This window comes from Heliconius melpomene, chromosome 16, assembly GCF_056956725.1.
Source record: "Heliconius melpomene rosina isolate 202511_hmr_F chromosome 16, ASM5695672v1, whole genome shotgun sequence".
Lineage (NCBI taxonomy): Eukaryota > Metazoa > Arthropoda > Insecta > Lepidoptera > Nymphalidae > Heliconius > Heliconius melpomene.
The window spans coordinates 7,781,496-7,804,792 of record NC_140404.1 but is presented as its reverse complement, the minus strand read 5'-3'; the positions used below and the strand labels follow the sequence as shown (position 1 = coordinate 7,804,792).

Here is a 23,297-nt window from a genome sequence, read left to right as displayed (position 1 = left end):
AGCTCTAAATTGAATATTTAATATATTATTTTATCCATACCTATATTATAAATTCGAAAGTAACTCTGTCTGTCTGTCTGTCTTTTACGCAATCAGGGCCAAACCGCTAATTTAATTGTGATAAAATACTCATATAGAGATACTTGAGGGTCTCGGGATGAACATAGGATACTTTTTTTTGTATATTTGTAATATTTTCGATATATATTAAAATACTTATTAATTTGACATGCAATTTATTCTGCCATGCTAATAACAACCGTCGCTATGCGACCGTTGCTAATCGACGATTTGCAAAGTTTGTTGTTAGAAAACGTCATCCAAAATGAGCTGGCTTAATGCATCTCTCTATTGACAACTGAAAATAATTTCATAAATATATTTAATAAATATTCGTATAGTTCAAGCGGGCGTAGCCGCGTTCGGGTCCACTAGTACTCATATATGAACTTAGCATATGTTTTGAGATCTAAATCGAGTGAGACTATCATGTAAAATACAACCTTTAATAATTAATTTATAATACATCAGTAAAATTAAATAAAACATGGCTTTTTTATTGAAGTTTTTGTTATTTGTTAATGTTTCTGTGAAGTGCGTTGAGAGGAGCTGAATGAGTCCTACTAGGAGTTTGTTTCTTACTTTCATTTAGAGGCTCGACTAGAACCTTTCTACAACTCCTGTCCGGTGTTTGCCTTCTTGTTTTCGTTTTAAATAAAATTTTTCATTAGTTGCTAGGCCAAATGCCTTACTTTCTGTAACTAGACCGAAGTTGGTATTTATATATACCTACTATTAATTTTATTTGTATATGTTATTAAATTAAATATACTTTTTAGTGGTATTCTAATCTACCAATCATCGCAATTCTTCAAACACACCGTTCTAACTGCACTTCGAAAACTTAAATATAATACCAAAACGCTTTCAAATTAAATTCTATTATATAATTTATATTCTACGTGTGTAAGTAAATACGAAATATATCCAATAATTTAAAGAAAAAACATCCTTTACACGTAAATTGTCGCGATTTTATTGAACTAAACTTTTTGTGAAAGCAAAGTGCAAATGCAAACTTAGTTTATTACTTTCCTCGTAGAGCTAGCAATAACTTCTTAACCCCAGTTGACGTAAGGGTGAGTAAATGTGTTGACACTTAGAGGGTAAGAAAACTTTCACCCACCCAGTTGTAGTTACGTGACGAAGACTTTCCTTAAACCCGATAGAAAACTCTACCAATAAACTATATAAATATGTTTAATATTGTTTATATTAATATCGGGATATAATTTTATTGTACTATAAATGTATGATATTACTAGCATTCTTAGTGCTTGTCACTAATATACCATTTAATATTATGCAGAGCAAATGTTGCTGTTAAAACTCTCTGCTCTCCTGTTTCCGCCCGAATTCTAGATTTCATTACCTGAGGAAGGAACCTACAACTATCGTGTTTTCAGTAAGGCGCTGTTACGCTGTGCCATGATGGCCTCATAGATACATAATATATATTTTTTTATTATATAAATATATTGTCAAACCGTCTTCATTATTTTTCTGTAAACTGCTTTGTGAAATGTTTGCGAGTTAATTATTTAGAGATTTTATTATGTGACAGAAAAATAGCGGAATCTTGTCAGTCATTCCAGATTATTTCTAAATGACCAGTAATTAATGATATGAATTTCTGTGCTAGGAATTCACAACTTCATACCACACGCTATAACTAGATCTTCTTATATTTATTTAAGTAAAAAAACTTCATAATGTTGAAAATTAATAAAATTCTTAAAAAAAATATTTAATAAAGTTTTAATTATCACAAATATATTTACCTAAAATCATATCTATACTAACAAATAATACAAATACAAATCTACACAAAAAAACAAATAACGACAACACAAACACTATACGAAACCACCTTGTGACCTCACCCAAATAGGTCTCCCGTGTATAACCTGCCGGCTGCCTACCCACCAAATACATCACTTGAAAGCACGACTCAAAGGGATTCGGGGAGCGCCAGACTCATCATTTTAAGGACCTGGAATTGGAAGTTGGAACAAACGTTAAATACAAAGCAGGCCTGGATCATTATAGCAAAGCGAAAGAACTAACCAAAATTAACAGCTGTATTAATTAAGCTGGATACACAGAAGGCTCTTGACCTGTTTCATAACTGCGTCTCTCGTAAATTTAAGCTGCTCCTGTCCTGAAAGCCAGGCTGCTGTGAATGTGACATATGTTGTTATATAGAGTACATGATGAATTATTTAATATATTATATAATAAAACTGTAATGGTATTCAAATATTATTTTTCAGTTCCACTCTGTATCCCTGATATAAGTAGGCAAAGGTAACGTCGGTCGTTAAGACATTTCTTTCCTCACTCTCCGTCGAATTCTGTAGGCATTGCTAGTTTAGTGAAGAAACTCAACGCCGCAAAATATTGCTTATATTCTAAAAGAATAAAAACAATGACAATAATTATAAAAATATATAGAGGAATCTTTACTTGCGCTTCTACGTTTATACGATTTATTTCTAAAAAGGCAATAATAATAAAAAATAATACGGCGTAGTAATATAAAATGAATATCATATTTAAGAAAATTTTTTAAATACATAATTTTGAACTACTTTCCAAAATATACGAAAATTCTCTCTATGATTCTCTATGACTCTATGTTTTGTATGCATAGCATAAATTTTATTTTAAAAGAACTAATTTTAAACATTTTGCATAATTTTTTAATTTTTTTATTTAAATTGAAGTTTAACGAAATTATAGTTTTACATCCCTTTTTACTCTAAAATAAAATTATAAATGCATCTTAAAAGACAGTATGTTCTAAATGAGCAATCTAAATCTAAGTATATGGAAAAATCTTTCATTTACGTTTGTACCAGGATCTGTGTACGTCATTTAAATTGCCCTGCAAATGAATACTGGTTCTTGGCCTGTTGACCTGTTTCAGATTCCACTTGCGAATTCACACACAGTGACCTCACCGAAACATGACTTATGATGACCAGCATAAAGCCCCAGCACCAGGCATTATGCACTATAGACTTTACCCTGGAGAACATAAAGGCTACCTTTTAATCCTGGCTGAAGAGAAAGCTTTAATAGGTCGCTTTTTGTGAAAAATAGTAAGTTTTGGAGTGATATAATTCTAAATATATATGGAAAGTTGTGTTGAAAAGGTTAATTTTTTGGACTATTTGTATTCGTTGCTGTACGATTTTATATACTAACGAGTCTATACAGAATTCTCGTAAATTATCATTTGTGTGCTAACTTCAAAAATATATATTTCATAAATAATATATGGATTAATTTATTTATAATAAATGTATAAGGCAAATTTGTTTTCTTTTTTCAGCTTTTATCCTGCATATATCAGGGTAGGCAGAGGGAACCGAGTGTTAATAGCTAGGTGCACTCTTTCAGCCGAATCTTCTAGTTTCGAGTTAGAGTTTCGTATATTTGCTCTGGTGCCAAGGTTAAGCGCGGCGTTGAGTTCCGCCATTTAACACACAGTGCCTCCAGGACTCCAGAATAGTCGGAAGGCGAGCCGAGTGCCTTAACGAGGCTCCTATCCTGCCACATGCGGGATACAGCGTGAAGCTGAAGAAAAGGTAAATAAATAAATGATCCACACCACCAGCCAAAGTGCCTTTGAAGTGTTTTGTTGAAAGTTGGCGCTGACTTGCATTCTATGCTCGTTACATGGAAGTCTTGAAGTGTGCCAGCTAACTCTGGTTTGTACGATGAATTTACTACAACATCTTGTGGCGCCAGTCGTTTTCCACACTTGTGAATAAAGTTTTATAATGAGAATCGAACTCGTAACTAAAACACTTCACTTATTTGAATATTTATATTGTTATTTAAAATTCAATTTAACTTAAAATAAAAATATATGAATGTTATAAACGTAAGAATTAAAACATATTATTCAGATTTGTCATTTCTATAAGCAAACGGACACTTAAATTTATTAGCTTCACGCTGTATCCCGCACATAGCAGGATTGGCAGAGGTAACATAGAGTAAAAACACTCCGTTCCCCATTTTCCGCTTAATTTTTAAGGAATTGCATCATAATTCATTCTCCGAGTGGGGAAGGAAACCACAACCGTCACGTTACACTCACATCCTTGTACCCCTGCGCCACTACGGCCTCAAACTAAAACTTAAATATAAGAATTAATAAGGTGTCAAGAGCAACGTTCATAACTTCAGCTTCACCATATCGAGCTCCAGGCGGATCCCGATAGGGTATAAGCCTATTAGCTAGAATTTAGTCTAGACCATAAACTCTGTAAACAAATGTGCTAAGCGCACACTGGGGTACTGGGGGCTCACTGCGTGAACAGTATTTCGAGGATACAGAACGCGGCCGTAACTTACTGGTAATGTATGTTTGTATTGTGACTCTACGCCTTTACTACGTAGCTGGCTATGAATGTAATAATTCTTATGTTAACCCTCAAATGTGCTCTTATTTTAATTTCATGTTAGTTTTTTTAATATTTTTAGCTTTCTGCCAACATAACTTCCAAAATTTTAATTTTAAGTGATGGGTAGAGCTAAAAAGATGCTTCTCAAACAAGTACGTAATAGTTGTACTAAATAAAACTTCAAACCTTATTTGGCATATTGACAATAATGTGTGTTGAGTGGCGGAACACAACGCCGTGCTACCCGTCGCACTTACGGCTTGTGCCACTGCTTTACGACTGCCCTACGTGGATATACGGATATGGTATATGAATATGATATGATATGATATGATATGATATGTATATGGATATGATATTTTCAGTACGTAAAATGTTTATTTCAGTCATAATAATTCTTTTATTGGTGGGGGCCAACGACGCGTTGCGGACTAATGCTTCGTAACGGGCGCTTGTAAAAGGTTTTCTGTTTATTTTTATTTTAACTGTTTTTTTTTATGCAATCATATAATAATACATTTACATTAACTTGTGGTTGAGTTACGTACGTAAACGTTTATATTAAATATAGATTATACGAAGAAATACCTACTTATATCATTTTTTATTATTCAGGTTATTCCTTTGGGAATAAAAAAAATATAGCAAAAAATAAGAAACGTTTACGTAAATAAAATGTTAGTGCTTGAACTTAGTTGTTGAAGAAACCCACAAACGCCACAGTTTTTCAATTTAAGAAAAGCTCTCTACTTGATTACCTTGTAAGTAGTAGTACTTTATAAATAAAAAACAGGGCAAGTTGCAGCGAATACTTACTGAACAGATTTCTAAGTTTTTTCAAATAAAATAACTTATAGTCGAGTTGTATTTAATGTAAAGAATTAAAATAAAAAAAACAGCTTCACGCCGTATCCCTCTTATAGAAGGGTGGGTGTTAATTCTTGAGTTACGTGTTGAGTAGCGGATCACACACTCACGCCGCGTTCTACCTCGACTCCAAAGCGAAAAGATGAAAATGTAAATTTAAATAAATATTCAATTTCCTCGTGTGAGGATCGAACCCACTACCAGTCGCGCTTACAGTCACAAATTTGTGCATCTACGCCACGACTGGCCTTAATATGTACGTAATGGAATAGATTTAAGCAAAAGAACATGTTTTCTTAAGAACAATGTCGGAATTAATAAGGCATTATTTATTTTCTAGGATATATTACTAACTTTTTTATCTGTAAATACCACGTGATGGTTGTGGATTGGAAGCCCGACAGGAGTAATAAAAGTAAAATTTTGTTTTATACCCTTAATTACATATATATTAAAATATATATGTAAAAATAAAACCATATTAGCTATCAATATAGCAAGGCGGAAACATTTAGTGATATTTCGAATCGAATGAAACTGCAACGGAACGCAATATAACGGATTAATAACGGGAAAATTCAATCCAATATCATCGCTTAATCAGATACCATTTCAAATCAATTTCAGAAATATTGTGTCTGTTACATACTCGAGTGACTTTAAATAGTTTCAGTTTATAGTAGAGATCCGTCAGTATAAAAATGAAAATTCAATGGAAATACCTTTTGGTAGATTATAAAAAAATATATTTTGTTTGAAAATATAATTATTTTCAATAACAGTCCCATTGTTAGATAAAATCATACAGTAAATAGTTTAGTAATCAAATAGAAAAAAATATTGTCATTTCACTAACACGTCACGAATATAATTTAAAAATATAATAAAAATTACATTTAAATTTCCTTGCAACTACTACATATAGTTTTTAAAGAAGCGTTAAAGATAGATCATATTTTATATGCAAATATTTCCTACCCAGGGAACTTAGTGTTAACCCACTTTTCGCCGAATTTTTCGAAGCATTGCGGATTGAGTGGAAGAACTAGCATCCTTGGTGCCAGAGCAAAGATATGAAAAAAATAATAAGTAAATAACAATTCATTCCCTCGAGTGGGGTTCGAACCCACTACTGTCGCGTTACAGTCAAACCCTTCTGCGCAACGACGTACTCTACTCATATACTCATATATTTCACCTATATTAGTCACCACATTACATGAAAACAAGCCATAAAATCCTTACTAATTAAATATACCACAGAAGCTACCATATTACGCAACGCGTACGACCTACGCACTAAAGGTATATTTAAACATTATAGGCACCAGTCGTAAAAATAACAACCTTATAAAACCGCAACATAATCGCCATCCAAGTCCCCTTGGAACCATTCTCGGTAGCTTGCCCTAAAATTATCCGACCTTCGTAATTTGGGGGTTTTTCTTTGTTATTCTTCGAGGCTCCCAGAGGATTGCGACGTTATGATCTCATTTTGAGTTATGAGAAAAACTCTGAGGAGGTCCCAATCCCGCTCGTGAAATTGTTGTCCTCAAGATTAGCCGTTTTACTGTGTTTTGGAAAATTATAAATAAATGTCTATTAAAGTCTTATGATGTAGGAAATTCGTACAAATTATAGTACAATTTCGTAAGTACAAAAAAAAATTAAATAGGAATTATATTGCTAGTCGAAAAAAGCTTTGCTTAAAATCTGTCGTTTTTTTAACTTCACCCCGTATCCCGTACATATCAGAGTATGTAGGGTGTATTAAGATCCCTATTTTGCGTTGAATTAAGAAGGTATTACGTGTTACGTTGCGGAATTCAACGCCGCGTTTTGCCTAGATGTCAGAGCGAGAAAATGAAAACTTAAATCTTCTAATTTTCTACACGTCACGTATCTTCTCATCAATGCCTCCAGAATTGAATGGAAAATGGGGAACAAGGGGAACAATGGGGGAACAAGGGTGTTAACACTAGGTTTTTTCTGCCTATCCTGCTGTGTAAGGGATATAACGAGAAACTGATAAAAAAACTAAACTTCTCTGCATTATATAAATATAGATCTACAAAATTACCAATTATATTATCTAAAATTTAAAAGTGGATTTCTTAAATCCGTACATGGGCCGAGTCCATTTACAAAATAAACCCCTAGCTATCTATATATTTATGAAAACCAAACTTGTAGTCCCGAAGTCATTCTGTTTCGTGGGCTTTAACGATTCCTTTGGGTCACACTTTCGTGTAGATTTTATATGTTACTTTAGTTACTTGGGGCCCATCCAAATAATAAACTTATACAGTAAATTCTCTATTTCTAAACTAACCTAAGAATGTTCAAAACCCCGAGCTGTAATAACATTTTATTACCAAATGTGAAGTAACAACATGTTCTTATTTCATATTAAAATATTATTACTAACAAGAAACATGGCAAAAATATTCTACAAAATACATAACATATTTCTAAATTTAAGAAGTGGCGCAGGGGCAAAAAGTTTGACTGTAATCGCAACAGGTTGTGGGTACGATTTTCACTCGAGGAAATATAAGATATTTTCGTATCTTCGCTCCGATAACGAGACACAACGCTGCGTTGAGTTTTTCACTCAACACGCTATGGGCGGTAGGGTGGGAAGTGTTTATTGGAAATATCGTAACACTAGGTTACCAGGTTATCTTTTCCTACCATGCTACGTGATACAGCGTGAGGCTAAGATAAAATAAACCAAAAAAACATACACTATTACATTTTACTACCAAAACTGCGCTAGAAAATATTAATTTAATGAAAGACCTCTTCAAGAATTCCTGCACTCAAAACTTAGGGGAAATTAAATTTAAATTACATGCTACTTTATAACACCTACAAGTGTTTACGAATTCTACTTTACAAGATGAGCTTGACGAGCGTGTTTACTGGCGTTAGCTTTTACTTTGTGAATATAAATGGGGGGATTATATGCATTGCGTAATATGCAGTGGGGAAAAATCCTTTCAGAGTTGCGGCTTAGTTTTGAAATTCCGACCAAATCCTGGACCCACGCACGCAATTATACCAGATTGCGGAACGCTCAAACAACGTGGAGCCGTCGGTGCGCATCTCCAGTGAGGATGGAAGCGGCAAATCTGTTGTAACATTGGCTTAACAGTTAGGCGATTGGTAGTTGCTACGGGTTGTAAACTAAAAACTTTTAAATGTTTAATATTTTTCCAATATATTTGGGAAAAACCGTTTAAGTGGGACTTGGATCCGCTCGTGGAAGCTGCCGTGCTAATTTGAGGATTGTGGGTCAACGGAAAATACAACTTATAAAAGTTTATAAATTTAAGGTTATGCTTTCATTTTGTATGAAATAAAATACAAATATAAATTTGTATTTTTTTTCCTGAAATATGTACGTGATTATTAATTCCATATTGTTCCTGTCTTGGTAAAGGACATATAGCTTGATGCATATGATCATCCTAATTAATAACGCTAGGTCTAAAAATGTGAGTATATATATACTCTTGTGACTTAGATCTTTGAAAAGCACTCCGCTTCCATATCCAACCTGATTCGGACCTCTAATATTACGTGCCGCTTCAACGGCAAAACTTTTACTGACATCTTTAAAACAACTGCTAACTTTTAGCTCGGCGTACTAATTTTCGTACTTCCCAAACTTAATCGTTAAAAAGTTAACTGGTTGGTATTTCAATACCAAAGTCAGACATAACAGTTTTTAGAAAAATCTGTGTAAAAATCCAAATGAAAATAGAATATCTATATATATACCTACCTATATAAGGTAACTTTCAGGTTCACACCTATCTATGATGCAACGAGGTAACCTAAAGACGTTACGTTCTCCGAACTATGAACTGTAATGGCTTATTCTAAGCAAGAAGCTACTTTTCAGCGTCATCTTTGGAAGACATTTTAGTAATCCAATTAGAAAAGGAATGAAAATATCAATTTTTTCAAGAGAGGGAGCCTAGGGTTATGATACTCCACTCCCCACATGTCACACTCTGGAGGCATTGCGTTATACCAGAGATAAGCAATGAAAATATTAATAAATAATAAATTATTCACCCCCGAGTGGGAATCGAACCCACAAACATCAAGTGACAGCCTCAACCTTGTGCCCCGACAGCCTCAATAATATTTCTTCATCTTTTCGTAAAACACTATTCTTATAATACAAGAAAACACAATTTCAGTTGTAAAACATAAAAACATATAAAATAAACTTATCGCAGCTATCTTTTATTAGCTTTACATACCGAACCAGTTCAAAGCTCAAACGTAATGGCAGTGGACAATAATGTGGAATCCATGCAATTTTACACCGGACGAGCATACAATCTGTAAAGAATCTCTTTGCGGACCATTCCCCGGCCAGGACTTTGTGGAATATTGGCCTGGCTTGGCTTCGCTCCGTTATCTATGGATTTGTGAATGAACAAGACGTAAAACTCGTTTAAAAGAATATCGTAGTTCTTGCAATATATTCTCAAGTAGCATATAAATTAAGTATTATAGAAATGGATTATTTTATTTAACACTTCCGAGGCGGTAGCCAAATGATATATCTTTATGTACTCATGTGAGGCGGTCGTGGCGCACAAGGGTGTGATTGTAACGCGAAGGTTGTGGGTTCGATCCCTCCCCACTCGCTCTTCTTTCATTTCTTCGCTCTTCTTTCTTTCTTCTGGTGTGGAGACAAATTTAAGTTCCACCAGAATTCAGCAGAAAATGCTTTATGTGGGATACATCGTGAAGCAAAAAAATATGTTTTGTTTATGTAATTGAGTACAGACAATCATATAGTACCGGTTACATTTCGTAGGATTTCCGTATATTCGTTAAATAATAAAATAAGTTAAATTTAAAACACAGCAAGTATACACATGTATAAGTATAATTAAATCACTTACTCAATCATTCACTATCAACAACGTAACATTTTATTTCCCTTATATAATATTAAAGAAAATTATTCCAACGTCTCGTTCGTTTCCTCTGGAACTGGGATGACCCAAGTTAATATGTATGAACACTGGATGTAAGGGAGCCGTGCAGGTCCTTGTTCGCCGAAATGTCGTCTTCCTTTATAATTCAAACATCCGCGCCGAATAAACAGACGTTGTCTAAAAGATTCAGGGGCTATGTGTTTTGTTACGTGTTTTCGCTTCGCTTCCCCATTAAACATAAACATAACGTAAGTCATATATTTTTTTTATGTTCTGTTATATTTCACAGGATTATAAAAGAAACTTATTAATTTATTTATTTAAAACTCGCACAAATATGTAAGTTTAAATAAATAGTACGGGCCAGTCGTGGCCTAAAAGCTGAGCGTGTGATTATGAACATGACAGGTTGTTGGGAATCGATTCCCACTCGAGTAAATGAAATATTTGATATTTTCAATTCCTCACTCAACGAGACAAATGACGGTATTAAATTCAATCTTAACAACTGTCTTAACACTAAGATCCCAGATTTCCTCTGCCTAGCCAGCTATAAGCAAAATAAAGCTGAAATAAAAGAAATAACAAAGACAAAAGTTTTGACGCTATATAAAAACAAATTTTATTAAACCAAAACTCACGTTATATATAAGCTCATTCTTGGTAAGTCCGCGATATCCCCCGAACTTACTTTTATGCAATCTCCTAAGGACTTTTTCAGGGACAGCACAAAACTCGTGAATAAATTCAGCCAATTCCGGCACACCTTTTACGACTCAAATGAAGTGAGAAGTACGTGAGGCAAGATCTGTTTTATTACGCAGAAAATAAAACTTCTAATGAACCTTGCTTATTGCGTTAATAAAATGCAAACGAGTACTTCTAGTATTAAATAATTTAATTTCTTGACTTTAGAGGTATTCAAAAATTTTGTACGTGTAAAATCAAAGAACTCAACTAAGAGACTAAACAGGATATGCAATTCTGCTATAACACATTCGAGAACTTATTAATAAATGAACTATATGTATTTTGAGTTTTTATTATCATAATTTCTATGTTAATTTAATTCAGATAATTTTTTTCAAGGTGTATTCCGTACCGCGCTTTGCCTCGTTACCAGAGCGAGGAAATGAAAATATTAAACATTTTATTTCCTTAAACGAGAATCGAACCCTTGAAATCGTGTTTATTTAAGGCATTTGTGCCCTGTGCCTTGACTAACCTTAAGAACTTTTAAAGCTATAATAAAAAACCTAATAACAATTTTCGACATTTCTTCCAGTATTTGAAAAAGTTCTTTTGTAAAACTATTTCCATTGCGGATAGCGGAAGACAGATCGCCCAATAAATCTTCCCCATGTCTAATTGACGGCCAGGAACTGCCGGCCTCCTACTCCTACCTATACTGATTCACTGGCTCTGGAAAAGTCACTAAGCAACTTTGCTTTCTATAGAATGTTTTTTCATACGAATTTTTGTGGGAAAGACCTCTTAATACTATAATTATTATACGACATTCTTCTTAATTATTTGTCGTTTTTATCATAGTTATTTTGTATAATATCAATATATATTTTTAAATTATTTTTTAAAAATGTATACCTCCTAAATAATTAAAAATCATTAAATCTAATACTAAGTATTAGATCGATTATTAACTTAAACCTACAGAAGTAGGTGACGGTTCGTATTACTTAATTATTTTGAATCCGAATAAAAAACGGAAAAGCAAAGGATATACGAGTATATATAATTATCATAAAACGTTTCCAAGCTATGCAGTAGAAAATGGAATCATAATAAATATCTTATTTCTTCTTTTTATCAAACTTTAATATAATAAATCTGAAATACTAGTAGTGTACAAGCCAAGTTCACAAAATATATATTTATAAAATAAACTTTATAAAGCATCCCTTGGGAAACAATTTTCAGCGCGGGTAACGAAAGATAAACAGCCATATAAATCTTGCCTCATGTCTAATTGACGCCTAGCCACTACCGGCCCCATACCTACCGGCTACATTGATTCACTGGCTTACGAAAAATGTTTTTAAATAGTAAAAATGTATGTTTAGCAAAATTAGCTAAGTATTTTTGAAAATTTAATATGTTATTTCTATTATGTTATTCAAAAATCTCTAGAAAAAAGGTTCTCGAACATACCTTTAAAAAATATCAAGAATAATGCAATTTACTTAAAATTTTACCTTAAACTATAAAAAATTACCGAGTCATTTTTAATCAAGTTTAAGTATAAAATAAATATTATTGTATAAATTAGAAACGTATAATAATTTGAACACAAAAAAGAAATATACATAGAAAAAAGATAAATAAGAGCCAAGTTAATAAAACACGAACAATCACGAAACACAATTTATAAAGCAATCCCATTATAAATATCAACGAAAACAAATAACGAACTAGATTATTTGTGATTACGAATCCCATCTGTAATACCGATGTTTCTGAAGCCCATACATTACTCGATTTTAATGACGGCGGTCGCCATTTAATCATCGCAAAGGGCCCATAAATCCTAATTACAAGGCTTATTATTTCGAACTTGCCTCGAGATCTGAGCCTGAGCTGAGAAGTAAGCTTCGGCAGGACAATAGTACCGGTAACATATTGACTCAACGCCCCAAGTCTCGACTGGTCTGGTTATTAGAACGCAGAGTAAAAATAGATTTATGTGCTTTGGAAACGGAATTATTCGTTTGATTTTATCGTGTTAAGCAATATGTTATTTATGTAGTATACATATTATGATAGATATTCGCTGTAAAACAGTTAGGGGTTCGATTTAGGTTCCCTAATATTTTATTAGTACAAACTACATTTTTTTACTCATGGTTAAAGATAATATATGATATTAAGATCTAACTTTTATTATTATTAAAATAAAATTTGGTCATTATGGCCTAATTGAGATTCAAATGAATACAAATTCAAATGCCCGATGAAATATCTCACAACTAGCGGCAACGATGGTTGTGGATTCTTTCCCCCTTCGGGGCAAACCACGCAGGAAAAGGCGAAGCTGCAAAAAATGTAAGGTAAGTTAAAAACTTATTTTTTTTGCTTCACGCTATATCCCGCATATAACAGAGTAGGTAGAGGGAAAGTAGCGTTCCCCAATGAGGTATCTTAATGGGAAACGAACTTGGAAAAAGCTTAGTCTCGTTATCAAAGCGAGGAAATGAAAATATGAATCTTTTATTTCATTCGGAATTGAACCTACAACCGTCGTATGTACAGTCGCACGCTTGTACCTCTATCGCCTCTAGTTCTTTTCATTAAACATAATATCTATCTTCACTAGACTCGATGTCATCATTAAAAGTAAATCGTGTTAAAGAACTAGCAACTACATAAATCGTGGCCCGGCTATTGGGAATAGTGTATAAAAACGAACGAAGTCACAGATATTCCTCCCCTTAACTATCGGAGATAAATTGTCAGCGAAACACGAGACTATTCGAGTTATATTGGTTCCGATGACAGCCTAAGCATTTTTTATTAGAATTTGTAGTGATTTCTATATTGCTGTAGTGTTTTTTTCTCTAGTGACAATAAACTTGTCTTTATTTAAGAAAAATAAAAATAAATTAAAGCGAGAAGCTTTTGTAAGGTTTTTCTAGTGCTTTCCGGCACTTCTCAAGGAGGCTGTATGCCAAACCTTAATGCTCTACTCACAGTAGCTTCGGCTGCATGAGGGTAACGGAAGAGTTTACAGTATCAATTTGAAAAATTTATTATATTCCAATTTGAAGTTTTCCTTTAATTCATATCGCTATTAACTTTTAATTTTTCTCAATTTACGCGGAACCCTAAAAATTGGCACACAATATTCCCGCAAGAAACCGCACTGATTGCACAAAGGCCTCCCGTGGGGCCGAATTACCGTCACGTACCGGACCCCACTTCGTTAGTCCACTGATGACGTATACTCAACACCTCAATATTTTCAATTTCACATACTTACTTATATTCGTACGTGCATTTTGTGAAAATAAGCAGATGATGTCCCGATTTCAGAATATACAATATTATGATATTTTTATCTCTCGTACGGTACTCGTATCTTTTAGTGTTTTATTGTAATATTTTATCTTAAATATAAACTTTAGTAACTTAAATATAACAGATGTGTCTTAGAGTGGAAACCCCATACAAAATGACCAGTGGGACGATCCCCTGCCAGATGAGCCGATGACATAAAGAGGTTGGCGGGAAGCGGATGGGTCCGAAGAGCTGATCGAGTGTGGTGGCGAGAATTGGGGAAGGCCTATGTCCTGCAGCGGACAAAAGATGGCTGTTAACGTTTGTTTGGCGGTAAACTATACTTTTAGATTACACAACTTATAAGGCAATATACGGAAAGAATAAAATGACCACAAATTTGATATGTAAAAAAATGCAGAAATATGCATCTTTTAAGATTCCACAATAATATACGCTTTATTTCAGAAAGCTGTGCTAGTAGGATAGGCAGAGGGAACCTAGGAAACCGATGACACTTCCGTTCCCCACTTTTCGCAGAATTCTGAAATCATCATCACACGCTAATATAAAAAACAATAAAATAATAATATAAACATGTATTTTCTCCTTAACTTTATAACCAATAATTGTCTAAAATACATATTTAAAGTACTTATAAAATATATACCAGTACAGGTTAATTGTGTTGACCGAGGCTCAGCCGGTGTTATTGTGCGACGCTGTCAGTAATGCAACTCATTATATCGGTTATTGAATCAAGCTACCGCCTTGAGCGCATACATCACGCCAATAATGAGATCTCCTTTATATACCTATTTATTTTATCAGATTTTTCTCAAACAACCTGTATAATCGAAATGGAAATAGGTATTTTATCATCAAGTGAAACTTCACGCAGTGTCTGGTTTGTAGCAGGGTACGGAGCCTAGTGTTAGGACACTACGCTTTCTGCCTAATTCTGAAGGCATTTCTACTTATCGTGCTATTCGAAGTAAAGCTTAAAGCTTGAGTTAAATTCAACACTTAGTACTTACTGTATTATTTTTATTTAAGATCTTCAATATAAACTTCATATTGTATCTCGCACATAGAAGGATATACAGAGGGAAACCAGAAACCTGTTTATTAATGCTTAAGACACTCCTTTCTCATTGACGAGTGGGAATTGAACCCACAATCTATCACCTTTTTGACCCTGCACCACGACTGGCCTTACCTTAAATATTAACTGGATTCGAAATCAGAATCAGAAAAGATGCTTTTCTTTTGATAAAAATAAAATTATATAATACCTAATAAAAACTAAGTACACAATCATTTGAAATGGAAAATTCACCGGTCGGTGGCCATTGTTCTGATTTCGCTAATTTCGCCATAACCGCAATGACAATCGTTGCGGATATGACCGGGGAAATGAAGCTATGTTGATTTTTCTTTCTGAACGGACATCCTGCTCTCATTATTCGTGCTATTATATTTCGTATTAAAATGAAAGGTTATATTATATGATACAATTTGACCGCTTTGCAAGTTGTGATGACTCAACTATTGTAAATATATTATGTATATTGTTAAAAATGAAAATAGAGATTATATAAGGACTCCAATTACTGGCTGGCACTTTTTAAGGCGGTCAACGGTGACCGAAAGAGGAAGATCGCTAACGTCACTCTGCCTGATGAATACTTTAGAATCAGATATTGTTATTAGACTGCTAGATAATTCCCTTTAGTTGTTTAATAATTATTTGAAGCCTTGTTTTAATTCACTACCTTTCCCACTTTATTTAATATTTCCAATAGTTTCTTACAATATTATTATTATAAAGTATTTTATGTTGTTGTTATAACCTAATATCTGTTTATGGTTAATAAATATGATATTAAAATATTATAATCTTTTAATATCATATTAATATGTAAAAAGATAGTAAATGTAGAATAAATTACTTACTGAAAACTGTTCAGTTCAGTTCTTAGTTTATAGCGATTCTGGAATCTATGCTCTGGCTTAAAAAGTAGGCTGAGGTATCCAAAAAATCACCCAAATGCCCAATATGCATTAAAATCATATAATATTTTTGTAAGAATCCAACAATACCTATAAATTTTACAGCTTTGGGTACCTCTACCTCTACATTTTTGAAATGTTGCAATTGTTACCACAATTACCCGTCCAAGTAGTGCCCAGGCACGTCCGGGCATAAATCGCGCTGATTGCACAAAGATCCGTCGATCCCTCTCATTTCGTTATTGCAACTTGGTCCTTTGAACGATCTTAATAACAGAGAAAACGAATTACGATAGCCCGCCGAAAAGAAGTTCTCGTTAGGATGAACTGTAATTTTTATATGTCTTATTTTATGTTATGATAATAATAAGAAAATTTATTTGCCTATATTTTGAAAGGTTTTTATATACATTTGACTACATTTCCAACCACTAACAATTCTGTATTTATCAAATCCTCTATTATTATTTTAAAATTTGAATTTGTATCTTCACTGTGAACGTTGAATAAATAAAAATCAATTTCTCGTATTTTTACTAAAATAACAAAATCATGAAGTTTTCAACACAAAACTAAGTCCACCGATTCTTCACTTTCCGCCCGATTAGAAACATTGCATTAGGAGTGGAGAGACACAAAGCCACCATCCATTTTCTAGTTTCTTCACATCTAGTGATATTCTAAAGGTGGTTTTGGAACTCAATTTTGTCTTATCATTGTTTAAAAAAGGAAAAAATCATTTATTTTTTTTGTGTCTCCCATATATTATAGCTAGACTTTATACAGATACAGTGAGCCTTTCCAAGAACTAAAATACTCCTCCGAGTTGCTATCGAAGCCACAAACATTATATTAACAGTTAGTTACTGTCCCACTACAATGACACCGGTGCCATAATTTAAATTCATATAATTGATTTCGTAATTAGAATTAAAATAATTAAAATTATTGGGTATAGTCTAGTAAGTAGGAATGCGCTACTGTACCATGAATACCACTTAATTTATAATCTTAACATCCAGAGACATGCATCCTGCAGAATGACAGTTAAACAATTAAATTAACCTGCAATCGCTAAGGAATGGAGTGAAGTAGTTAAAAACATCGTTAAGCACATTGTCAGAGGCGTTTAAGACGGCTGAAGTGAAAGTTTTCACGTTACGAATACTTGAAAAGTCCATTACACGCTTGACGGAGCCGACCTTACGGTGCCGAGTTGTTTGTAATTACACAGACATAGCCCAGATTTCATTTAAACTTTGTGACATCCATGGCCGCTGACAGCTCTTTCCACGATTCATGGCATGGAAAAAATATTGCCAACTAAAGTTAAGCTGGAGTTGGAGTTGGTAAATATATTGGAAGTTCTTCCTATTTATGTTTATGGAGCATAATTGTATATAATACATTTAACTATAAATAATTAGGTCCTTCTGACATTATTTATCATTATCATCATCTACATGAAAAAGATTAAGTATAAATAAAAAAGGAATTGAAGAAAAAAGAATATCAAATGGCCGCCTATTTAAGTAATATTAAATAGGTAATTATTTTAGTATTACAATTTCCAAAAACTCATTGTTTAGCAATTACCAAAAGGGAGAGCTTAATACCTAACATTTTACTCGCAAAAAAAAAGGTTTTAACAATATTTTAAATAATTTATAATGCCTTTAGATATAGAAAATAAATTTGAAAAGTATATAGTTTGTACCTATAAATAAGACACAAAAAGAAACTTTTTCAATACAAACACAATCCTATTCATCGGAGGGCTTTCATCGCGATCGACAAAGCGAGCATTGTCCGATATTATAGAATATTTCACTGTCAACAGGCAAATGGTAAAGTAAACTGAGCGCGACTGGCAGCATACTAAGTGAATTCCCATGGCTGTGCCATAGTTGTATGGTGAATTAATAAGTTAGCAGTTCATGCATATTAAGATAGAACGACAACCGCGCCTCCATATTCATACAAGGTGGCGCTCCCGAACCAGGTCTAACTGCGTTACAGAGCTCGTAATTATATACAATGAAAACACATTTCGACATCAGGCACAGACGTCACACACGTGTGACAAAATTTCACTAGAAATATGGTAATGGCAATTCGTTTAGGAAAAAGAACCAAAACACAAACTCATTTATCATTTATATCCACCAGGCCAACAGTCTTGGTAGTTGTGATCGCAACCCACCTGCCTGGTGAAAATGGCAAAAACCTCCCTATATGGAAAAACCACCACCGCAATAGCCCCCGGCAGTCCTAGTATTCCTTGATACAGAATAAGTCCTTGTAAAAGTATAGAAAAACACAAACTATGATATTTACGTGAAGAGCTATAGTGGAAATTACTATATAAAATATATAAAAATTGTCAATGAAATAACAAAGTTATTACTATCAAAACAGGTATTCAATGTTATCCTAAATTTAAATCCCACGAAGTTCGTTTCCAATTAAAATTTTCCGCTGTAAAGTACATTTACGGCTGGTGGCAAAACATAAGTATAATTTGCTAAGTCTATAATAAGCGAACTGAATTACCTTCAAACCCGTACGACCCTGATTCCAGTCAAAATAGTGCAGCGCCATACTAAAGTGGCCAAAACGACGAATAAAAATTGTGTAATTAAACAAGAGTAGTACGGAGCAACGAGCATTCAGGGCCCCGCTGACAAAAAGTTTTGGCCCATCTGTCTATCCATGCATTACACCCTCATATTTTCAACTGGTTTACATTTATGGAGACGAAAATTTTAACGAATGTGAATACTGTAGATACAAATGTGGACCAGCTTAGTAAATTCAGCTTTTAAATGTTTTGTACATACGTTGTATATATTTTTTTTAATTTTTCAGAGGGAAGTAAAGAAAATATATGATATTTCTTTTCCTCGAGCGGGGATCGAACCAACAACCTGTCACGTTTACAGACATAATTTCTGCACCTTGTAAATAATTTTATTTAAAACCATATTTTCTTCAAGTAATTTTTTGTTTTGTGTGAATTATTTTGTTTTTTTTTTTAAATTAGCGCTAACGCACACACCTCCATAAAAGGGTTAAAGCAAACAGCTGTCCCATCCTTCAATGTAACGTAATTTAAAGGTCCCAACTCCTCAATATATTACAATTTCCAAAATCCCAGAGTTAACTTTTTAAAAACCCCCAGTCAATGAGTGATTGATGGCGCGGCCACATAATTGGACAAGGACGTCTGTGTAAAAACTTCTCTTGGAATGGAAATGAACGACCTATTCTAAATAACCTTACATTTTTTAAGCTCAAATTTCTGTTGAAAATTTTATCTGAAAAACTCAGGCTTTGTTTTAGTAAAAACTACTTTGATATACATAAAGTAAAAAATGTTTTACTCTCAAATATTAAATGAAATATGTGTCCAAAGAAAACAGTTTCCATTGACAATTGATTGATAAAAATTCAAGAAGTCTAACATTTGATAAGGAGCACTGATAGTTCAGCTAAACTTCGATGGTTCTCAAATGGCGAGAGCCACGAGCCGGACGACACTCAATAGCCAGGTCCACCCACCAGGTCAACAACGATCTAATCCGCCAAAAGGAAGCAAATACAGAGTTTATCCGAATACGGCGGACTTGTCCAATTTCTACTTAATAATTATATTTAAATTGTTTAATTTTTCTATTGTTTAATCTTTCAGAAGAATTTAAAAAAATATATATAAAATTTTCCCCTAGTCAGACACAATCCTATCAGAACCGCACCGCTAAATTTAAACAAACTATGTCAATATAATTTGAATTCGGTTTATATATTTAATGTGAAATAAGACCGTAAGTGAATTATGCTCCAGTTGCCATGGCCCTGGCCAGCAGAGCGCCGAGTAAGTAATCGCTCCAAAACGTCCAAATTGCAGACGTTGATTTAACGTCGATGCACGATACGGGACCGTTTAATGTTTTAAAGTATTAAAGATTTATTCATTTGAACCTACATGTATGTACTTATGAGATATCAGGAGAAAAGTAAACAAAAGTATTTTAATACTATTATTAAGCAATTAATTTATTTTATTTGTAAAATGTTTTTAGAGTTTAATGTTAAAGCAGACAGATAGATATTGTATTGGAAGAGCTGGGTCTCCTAATACAGGAATTACTTGCTTAAAAGGAGATCTCTGTAACAATTATTTTTGTGAAAAATCTGTTGAATTTCCTTTTCAAATGAAACATGGTTTTAACTTTTGAATCCCTGAATATTCAAAGGTGACAAGAAGCAAATGTGTTATTGCGTTATCACTAGCGAGGACGTTAAAAATCCGAATTTTGAGTGAGCATTTCATCCCGCTTGCGTTTGACATTTTTTATACTTTTTCGTACTGAAACATTCTATCACCTGCAAACACGATACAATTATGACGTGTACGGTTCTACCAAATATTTTTTACAGCCAGACTGTCTCAAGGATTTTGTTAATAATAATCTATTAAAACAATTAGTGAGGAACGGAGTGTCTTAAACACTAGTTTCCCTCTGCCTAGGGTGAGGGGTACTGCGTGAAGCTGATTTAATTTTTTTAGAAACAAACACTCAACTTCAAATTCTGCACAGATAATGTATTATATCTAAATTTTATGATAAACGTCATCTGTCACAAAAAGCATAGCAAGAAATTTACTAAAGAAAACATAATGTAAATTTGAATATATTACTTAATTCATAAATAAGGAAACCATCTTAAATCGTTTAATAATAGTATCTAACAATTAATACAGCATTAGATTGAATCATTTCCAACGCAACATACGTATTTTGCGCCTATATACATATATGACATTAATTTCGTGAATCCAATAGGGTTGTCTTTGCACATGCTTTGTACTTTGTGGTCGGCTCACAAACAAACCCGGCCCATTATTGCATGCTGTGTTGTCTAGAAATTTCAAGATTAATATGTACACTGCTCCCAAAGAGATATTGCGATCGATGGAAATTTGATCCTAACAATATGACTGTATGTGCCATTATGGTGTGAACGAATATATTTAATTCGCGTTGCGTAGATCTTAACCCTGTTTATTAGAGAAACTATTTCTCATTGTAAACTTGATTAATCTCTACTTGAAATACGGATGCTTGGATTTTGTAAAATATATCCGCTTATATTACGTTTTAGTATTGTATCTATTCTATTGTTTTCTATGTGAAACTATATTTATGAATTGATAATCCTGTAATATTTTTATGTTTAGATAGCTTCTAGCCTAGCTTATTTATCTATCGAACGACTAATTCATTTGTCATACTTTAAACCTAGTGGGGTACCTAGTTTTTAAAGGGTACCGTGTAACTTAGTAAATATTTTTTTAACATTACAATTTTATGTCTACTATATAAAATACAGAAAAAAAGAATGAAATTAATTGAATTATAACGTAGTTATACAGTCGTATAACTATATTTTATTACAAATCACTCCCATGTAAAATTATTTTTGAAATAAAAGATTATCCCTGCATAGCGACGATGTTTATTATAACATTTGAATTAACCAAGCGTTAGCTCACATGCCCTCGCTAAAAAGATAACTTTTTCAATGAGGGCTTTAGTTATGCCTTTTTACTCGTCCTCTCAGTTACCCATAAACGAAAGCTGTCAGCATTCGCCATTGAAATCGGTCTCCTTTAATTTTGAAGCCAATAAATTTCGTAATCCGCCAACGGAATTTATATCGGCCATTTAATGTCAATAAAAGCGAAGACGCCCCTGCTTCTTGCTGGACCGGCCGAATGTCCACAAAGCTCATTTTACATACAAAGGTAATGAATGTGTCAATAATCGTATTATGAGAACATAAATACTTAATAAAACATGCTCAGGAATAGGCTGAAAATGCGAATCAGCCACAGTTGGTGCTGACCGTCGCCTTTAGAACTTACGTGATTTGAATATTTCTATATCTTTGAAGCTCTTTGTTTTCTGCTAAAAACAATTTAATATAGAGTATGGCAAGTAGTTGATGATTTATTAAACTATAATGAAAATAAAAAAAATTTAGGGTTCCGTATCTCAAAATGTGAGAGAGATTAATATCTTGAGAATGAAACTCGAATATTGCATTACTTCAGCTTATAAAGTAAATCTAGTTCTTCAACGTTTATAAGGCGTTCTTCTCCCCTTGACCTGCAATCTGAAATTGGTACGGAATCCTCGGTGGGCGACTACGATTTGAACTAGACCAATTATTATAACTTTTTATTAATAACAATAAAAATTTGATTGAAAAGACATTGTCATATTAACGTAAACAACCTATTTACAATACAAAACAGCCAACCCTACATAATTTTTACGCGGTGACTACATACGTCACTTCCCATCGAGCTCCACCAGAGCCCATTCAGTTCGGTTGCGTATGACAGTATACTTGTTCGAATGTAATCGGGCGACGAGCTACGTCGACTCGCAAATTACTGCGCTTGTTTACGACAAGGTACCTACCTAACTCAATTTGCGAACTATTGTCCATACACTCCGTTAACGCTTTTATTGTGGTCCCCTTATAAAGATGTCGTTAGCGGTGTGTTTAGTGCTTACCAGCTATATTATAGATATGTAAATGGAGTGGAAGGTTGGACGAAGAAATGAGGATTATGATTGGTACTACAGGTTATTTAGGACTTACCTTCAATCTATTAGTTCACTTGTCCGTCTTGACATGGAGACCATATTTTGATTGATAATTAACAAACTACCTGAAATTAAAACAAAAACAAATAACTACTTAAGTAATGAAATGACTGAAAACATGATAGTTTGTAGGTCGATTCCAACTCGAGTACTTACGTGAAATATTTAATATTTTATTTTTTTTTGTTCTAGTCTGGACAAATCACGTCTTTGAGTGATGGAAAGTGGAGAGCGGAGTTTCTAAACACTAGGTTCCCTCTGCCCACCCTACTACATGCGAA

The 23,297-nt window shown here is 33.5% G+C and overlaps 1 long non-coding RNA gene across 1 annotated transcript; it reads right to left on the bottom strand.

Moving 5' to 3' along the window:
• Positions 1 to 1,849: 1,849 nt before the first annotated feature.
• On the bottom strand, positions 1,850 to 23,081 carry LOC146530899 (uncharacterized). Its single transcript, XR_014878853.1, has 3 exons — positions 23,012 to 23,081; positions 2,128 to 2,236; positions 1,850 to 2,053 (listed from the first exon to the last, which is right to left on the bottom strand). It is a non-coding gene; the product is annotated as an uncharacterized LOC146530899 (long non-coding RNA).
• Between the last annotated feature and the right edge of the window lie 216 nt (positions 23,082 to 23,297).